Consider the following 7,916-nt stretch of genomic DNA (forward strand, 5'->3'; position numbering starts at 1 on the left):
TTATTTTAGATTGTCATTCGATATGTGTTCTGTCATTCGGTTATGAAATTTGTCAAATAATTATGTAACAATGTCTCAACGGATATGTGAAAAGGTGTATTCCTCTACATATCACAAGGGGGGTTCGTTTACCTTCATCACTTACATATAAAACATATGAACGTAACATGGCTGTGGCCCAATCCCCATTCAGCTAGGTCGACTTCGCTCATTGTTTACGTTGATAAAATTAAGTCAAAGTAACTTAATCTATTTTAACAGAGAAAGGAATATATACTGTACTGTAATTCCCACGCGGTTCGGTTGAATAGCTTCCAGTCAGACGCAGCGCACCTCTCCTGACACACTGGTAATTCCCGGACCAGACCAGTTATGCCTAGTTCTCACAGTACAGAACCCTTGGGTTTCACGTGACCAGCCCTGGGCTAACATACTGTAAATCCATAGTGAGCAGGCGGTTTGTGTCTCAAGTTCACTCCTGTACATCTGAATGCCATTATTTCTCACTTTCTCACTCAGCTTAATCATGCCACTTGAACGATTTCCACTTGGACGATCGTCTGTTTTCTGCGATATTTATCCTTTTTAGTTGTATGATCAAATTAGGTTAGGTGAGGCTGGGAGGTTAAGTTACGCTAAATAGCATAAAACAGACGACTGTCCAAGTGGGAATCGTCCAAGTGGATGGAATCAATATAGTATTGGTTAAAAGTCGGCCCAATCACATCTTCGATACTCCTTTGTTCTACTCCCTCTTCCAGTTCACTTAGCTGTAAATACATCCCTGTGTACCGAAGGCTTAGTGCTGTATATACACACTGTCCCTAAGCGTGTATAGTCATGTTTATATGTACCACTTTCAGACAGATTCAAATATTCCCCAGTTATGTTTTCATTGTTTTTTATTATTATTTTTTCTAAATAATTGTGGTTTTAACACTTATTGTGATATCAAAAAGGAAAAATAGAATTACCACATCATATTTATATATTTTTAAAAACATAATAAATACAGTATATCACGAAAACAATTCATAGAATAAAGTAAAGGCAGACATGTGAGTGAGTGAGGAGGACAAGCGAGCACAACCTGAAAACTTTGTTTTTATTGATCCTGAATGTTGAAGTAGTTATAACTTTACTGTAATTTGTTCTCATTGCGGTCGGTCACGTCTCTGTTACGTAATGTTGGTAAGTACTGGGCGTGTGATTGGCTCTAAAATGTATTGTACCTGAACCTGCGCTCGTATTGGCCAATTCTAGTCGTAAGTGAGTCCACACTTGATGTCGCCAAAACACTCCCTCCCTGGCAGGTTATTTTACTGGTTCACAACTCTCCCAAAAAGTTCACTTTGGCAATTTCCTGTGCTTGTGGCTTTAATCTGAGGCTGTGACCTCTAGTGGGGCAGGTAAGAAAATTCAGCTGAGTAATGCCCTCTGAGGTGATTATACTGTAACTTCTATTAAACCATCCCTTGCCCGTCTATGGTATAGGCTAGGTAATTACAAACGTTCTTGTCTCTGTGTGTACTCGAGGTGCCAGAGTGCAGGCACCTGTCTGGTGGCCCCAACTGACAGTCTCTAGTATACAGTATATTGCAGACTAATCTTAGTGAATGACTCGAAATTTCTTCTGTAAGGTTAAACGAAAAATAGTGAGAACCAAGACCACGAGACCAGTTTAGGTTAGTGATGTAGATTTTAAGTGTATCTATAATTTTATCTTGGTTAAATAAGGCATGACTACCTTTATGATGCTGCCACCACTGTACGCCAAAACCTATACCTGTAATGATATTATTGAACAAACTCTCCGACCACCTGCTTAAAATACACCTGCCCTGTGTATCTAATTCAATAGCTGACGTCACATTTCCGAGAAGAAAAAAACAAACCCTGACATTCTGACAACACTGGCGATGGTGCCCACGTAACATAACCTTTAGTGTTTTCTGCTCCTTTATTTCCAATTATGATAACACACATTCATCATCGTCCATACAGTTAGTTAGTTTCCGTATTCCTCATTTTTTTCTTTCGTTTTTAGTTATTTTATTGCCTCACTCTACAGTCAAAAACTAACTACAAGACGACCGCTCTAGCTTCCTCAATATACCTTGGCAAGAAAAAGTTTAAATAAAAACACTGTTAGTAAGAGTTATGCAATAGCAAGTTAAGATTTCCTCTCTGTCACTCAGCCACACTTGAAAGAATCAGAGGCTAGGCTAGAACACGTGCCCAGAGAGTGCCTTATACGTCAGCCACTGTACGAGAATTAATCCAACATCCTTACAATACACAGCGAACGTTTTCCATCAAGTTTCAACAAAAGAGTGAGTGGTAGAAGTAAACGAAACCCGAATCAATAAATTAACTGGTTCGGATGTTGCTTTAAGTGGTTCACTAGCCAAGGATATGAAACACGGTTCCCTGAGTTCCTATATCAGCTAATTTATAATAAAACTGAAACACTGGGATCTGGGAGTTGCGTGATGTTATGAATATATTAAGACACCAAAGCATCACGCAAGGTTTATACCGGGTCTCTGTCGGTGACCCACATATCTGAACCAGATAGATGATCACCTGAAGATTAAGCGCCCCTACCTTATTTCACCTTAAAGGTTAACCGTCCCAACGCTTTCCTGGGGGTGGTTGGTTTAGGTTAGATTAGATTAGGTTGTGTTAGGTTAAGTTAGGTTAGGTTAGATTAGCTTTAGGTTTGGTTAGCGGTAGGTTAGATTAGGTTCGGGTAGTTAATCTTAAGGTAATAGAAGATGGGCGTTAATCTTCAGGTGATCACACGCAGATTCCTATGTATACCTGTAAGTGCTTAAATTAATTGTTGTTGTTATGATATATATATATACTGTATGGGTGTATATGTGGTGCAAGTATTTATACAATAGTAAGGTGCTATTATAGAAACACCCACTCCAACACCCACACACCCATTTCTCGCACACAACCACTTCACGATCCACACACCCACTCCACGGTCGCCACTACCCACACACACTCACTCCACGGCCTCCACCATGCATACACACGCATACCCACTCCACCACCCACACACCCACTTCAGTAACCAAGCACACCCACAGACAAACCCCAAAGGATTCTACCAAATGTATCAAACTAAAACACGAGATAAGATTGGACCAATACGTTCAGATACCGGCGAGCTAACTGATAACGACGGTGAAATGAGCAATTATCTGAATAAATATTTTCAACAGTTTTCACCACCGAAAATTTAAACATGATACCCGAGGCACCGACTCTTTTCAGAGATAGTGAAGAAAACAAATTAAGCGAGATAGTAGTGACTAGTAACGATGTTAATAAGCAAATAGACAAACTGAAGCCTAATAAGTCACCAGGTCCCGATGAGATATTTGCCAGAGTATTAAATGAATGTAAGGAAGAGCTTAGTATGCCCTTAGCAAAGTTGTTTAACATGTCATTAAAAACAGGTGTAGTACCAGAATCCTGGAGGATAGCGATTGTAATACCGATTTTCAAGAAGGGGAATAGATCACTATCCTCTAACTACCGCCCAATCAGTGTAACATCAATAGTAGGCAAATTACTAGAATCACTCATTTCAAACTCTATTCGAAACCACTTGGAGAAAGCACAAGTTGATCAATGATTCCCAACATAGCTTCACAAGCAGGCGTTCATGTCTAACTAATCTATTAACATTCTTTTCATCAGTTTTCGAATCGGTGGACGAGGGGCACAATTATGATGTGGTATATCTCGACTTTAGCAAAGCATTCGACAGAGTCCCCCACAAAAGACTAATTAGAAAGGTAGAAGCGCATGGCATCAAAGGTAATATCTTTAAATGGATTAGGACGTGGTTACGGGACAGGAAACAGCGAGTGAGCATAAACGGCACTAAATTGCATTGGAGCAACGTCACTAGTGGAGTTCCCCAAGGCTGATGACACTAAAATAGGACGTGTAATTAAATCTGACGAGGACTCGGCAAAACTACAGGAAGATCTAAACAAATTTTTCGAATGGTCGAAAAAATGGCAGATGAAATTCAATGTGGACAGATGTAAAGTACTCAGTATAGGAGATGTAAACAGGGAAACCAGTTACCAGATGAACAACGATGCCAGTGTGGAATCCGACTGCGAGAGAGATTTAGGAGTAATGATAAGTAGGGATCTTAAGCCAAGTAAACAATGTGTTTTTGCTCGTAACAAGGCTACTAAAGTACTTGGGTTCATACAAAGGAGTGTTAGTTACAAGACTATTTAGGTCATCTTAAAATTATATCTAGAGCTTGTGAGACCTCACCTGGATTACTCAGTTCAGTTCTGGTCACCGTATTACAGAATGGATATAGAATCCTTGGAAAGAATCCAGAGAAGAATAACAAGACTAATCCCGGGCATTAGGAACCTTGAGCACAGAGACAGGTTAAAGCATCTTAATTTGCACTCCCTCGAGAGACGTAGAGTGAGGGGCGACATGATAGAGGTGTATAAATGGAAGTCAGGGTTAAACAAAGGGGACATTACAAAGGTACTCAAACTATCCAACCAGGAACGAACTCGTAACAATGGTTTTAAATTAGACAAATTTAGATTTAGGCGTGAAATAGGTAAACACTGGTTTCGAAACAGAGTAGTGGATGAATGGAACAAGTTACCAAATATCATCATTAACTCGAATACGCTGGATAGCTTCAAACATAGGTTGGGTGCTTATATGAGCAATAGGGGTTGGGTATAAACGGGACTGCCCAGTATGGGTCAATAGGCCCGCTGCAGTTTCCTCGATTCTTATGTTCTTCACGGTCTCCACCACACACACACACACAGCGGAAGAGGACCTATGAGTCATCGACGCCCCTTGTGACGTCACTATTAACCTTTCCAGGAAATTCAAATGAAAGACTCCCAGAAACTATGTGTATGTGTGTGTGTGTGTGTGTGGGTGTGTGTGTGTGTGGGTGAAGTGGGTGTGTGGGATATGGGTGGGTATGTGTGGGTTCGATCACCGGGCAGAGTGAAACTATGGGCAAGTTTCTTTACGCCATTTTGCCTCTGTCTACCCAGCAGTAATTGGGAACCTGGATGTTAATCGATTTGTGGATCTTGGTGTAATGGTTAGCCAGTGCAGATGGCGAGGTGTCCGGTCTTCTCGTATTATTCCTTGACACTGGGTCATGCAACTCGTTAACTCAGGGTGTGGTTGTTGTGTTGGCGACAGCTTCTACACCTTAAACAAATTCACGCCTAGGTGGCCCTAGGGCCGGCCATCCTCGAGTTCAAGGGGCATGATTAAATGTATGTATGTATATAACAGTATAAAGTAACAGTGTGAATCACTGTTTTGTCGCAACACAGTCTAAAGGGTTCGTAGGATTACCTGAATTAAAGACACCACAGTTTACATCACCTGAAAACTAACCACCCCAACCTAACTTAACCTAACCTCTCTTAGCCTAAATTAACCAAATTTAAGTTAGACTATCCTATATTAGTCTAACCTAAGCTAACTTAACCTAGACTAACCTGTCTTAGCTTATACTAACCTAACCTAACCTACTCCAACCTAACCTAACCTAATCTAACCTAACCTACTACAACCCAACCTAACCTAACCTACTGCAACCTAGCCTAACCTTACCTAACCTACCCAACGTAACGTAACCTAACCTACCCCAACCCCCAGGTAGCGTTAGGGTGTTTAATCTTCAGGTGGTCCAGTTCCTAAAATGAATGAATGTGACATCTGGCAGCCTCTCCGACACTAAGCGCATCCCAGGACCTAATTCCATCTTAGGTGAGGTAAAGGGAGGGAAGGTGAAGTGAGGTGAGGTGAGGCGAGGTGAGGCGAGGTCAGTGAGCTAAGGTGAAGCGAGGAAAGGTTAGCCTAGCTTAAAGTTAAGATGTGTCTGCTCTACAACGTTAGATGGGCGTGGCCAAATCTATCGGGGTGAGGAGGAGGAGGAAGAGGTGGAGGAGGAAGAGGAGGAAGAGGAGGAGAAGGAGGAAGAAGAGGTGGAGAAGGAAGAAGAGGTGGAGGAGGGGAGGAAGAAGAGGAGGGGAGGGAAGAGGGAAGAGAAGGAAAAGGAGGAAGAAGAGGTGAGAAGGAAGAGGTGGAGGGAGGAAGAAGAGGAGGAGGTGGAGGAGGAAGAAGAGGAGGAGGAAGAGGGAGGAGAAGGAGGAAGAAGAGGGGAGAAGGAAGAAGAGGTGGGAGGAAGAAGAGGTGGAGGAGGAAGAAGAGGAGAGGAGGGGAGGAAGAGGTGGAGGGAGGGAAGAAGAGAGGAGGAGGAGGAGGAGGAGGAGGAAGAAGAGAGGAGGATGAAGAAGAGGTGGAGAAGGAAAAGAGGTGGAGGAGGGAAGAAAGGAGGAGGGAGGAAGAAGAGGTGGGAGGGAGGAACAAGAGGAGGAGGAGGAACAAGAGGTGGAGGAGAAGAGGAGGAGGAGGAGGAGGAGGAGGAGGAGGAAGAGGTGGAGGAGGAAGAGGAGGAGAAGGAGGAAGAAGAGGTGGAGAAGGAGGAAGAAGAGGTGGAGAAGGAAGAGGAGGTGGAGGACGAGGAAGAAGAGGAGGAGGACGAAGAAGAAAAGGATGAGGAGGAAGAAGAGGAGGAGGAAGAGGAGAGGTTACGGAGAGGAAGGGGGAACCTAGAACTGGAGGAGAAGGGGAGCTTGGGGGATGGAAGGGAGATATCTAGGACTAAAGGAAGAGGAGGAGGAAGAAGCTGGGGAAGGGAGGATGGGGAGGAGGGGGAGGGAAGGAGGAGGGAGCGTTTGGAGGAAGAAGGGGAGGGGAGGAAGGAGGGAGGGGGAGGAAGTATGCCTCGTGTGGAAGGCGAGGAAGGGAGGAGGGTGGAGACCTCAGTGGTTGTTACATGGTTGCCTAGCAACAGTGGTTGAATACCGCCAATGCACCAGCCATCCCCAACACACACTCTGGTGCTTCTTGTGACTGTGGCGTCTTTGGGGTGTAGAGGCTGTGCCAAGGTTATTACCCCCAAGATGAATAATAATAATAATAATAATAATAATAATAATAATAATAATAATAATAATAATAATAATAATAATAATAATAATAATAATAATAATAATAACAATAATAATAATAATAATAATAATAATAATAATGATAATAATAATAATAATAATAATAATAATATGAAAAAACAAAAATAATAATAAAAATAATAATAATAAATAATGTTAAAAATATAATAATAATAATAATAATAATAATATAATAATAATAATAATAATAATAATAATAATGATAAAAAATAAATAATAATAATAATAATAATAATAATAACAATAATAATAAATAATAATAATAATAATAATAATAAATAATAATAAATAATAACGATACAAATGAAATAAAAAATAATAATAATAATAATAATAATAATAATAATAATAATAATAATAAAATAATAATAATAATAATAATAATAATAATAATAATAATAATAAAATAATAATAATAATAATAATAATAATAATAATAATAATAATAATAAATAATAATAATAATAATAAATAATAATAATAATAATAATAATAATAATAATAATAATAATAATAATAAATACGATAAAAATGAAAATAAAAATAATAATAATAATAATAATAATAATAATAATAATAAAATAATAATAATAATAATAATAATAATAATAATAATAATAATAATAATAAAATAATAATAATAATAAAAATAAAATAATAATAATAATTAATAATAATAATAATAATAATAATAATAATAATAATAATTATTATAATAAATTATATTAACAATAAAATAATAATCATAAAATAATTAAATAATAATAAACAAAAATAATAATTATAAAAATAATAATAAATAATAATGATAATAAAATAATAATAATAAAATAATAA

Source organism: Homarus americanus, unplaced genomic scaffold, assembly GCF_018991925.1.
Source record: "Homarus americanus isolate GMGI-L3 unplaced genomic scaffold, GMGI_Hamer_2.0 scaffold59495, whole genome shotgun sequence".
In the NCBI taxonomy this organism is placed as follows: domain Eukaryota; kingdom Metazoa; phylum Arthropoda; class Malacostraca; order Decapoda; family Nephropidae; genus Homarus; species Homarus americanus.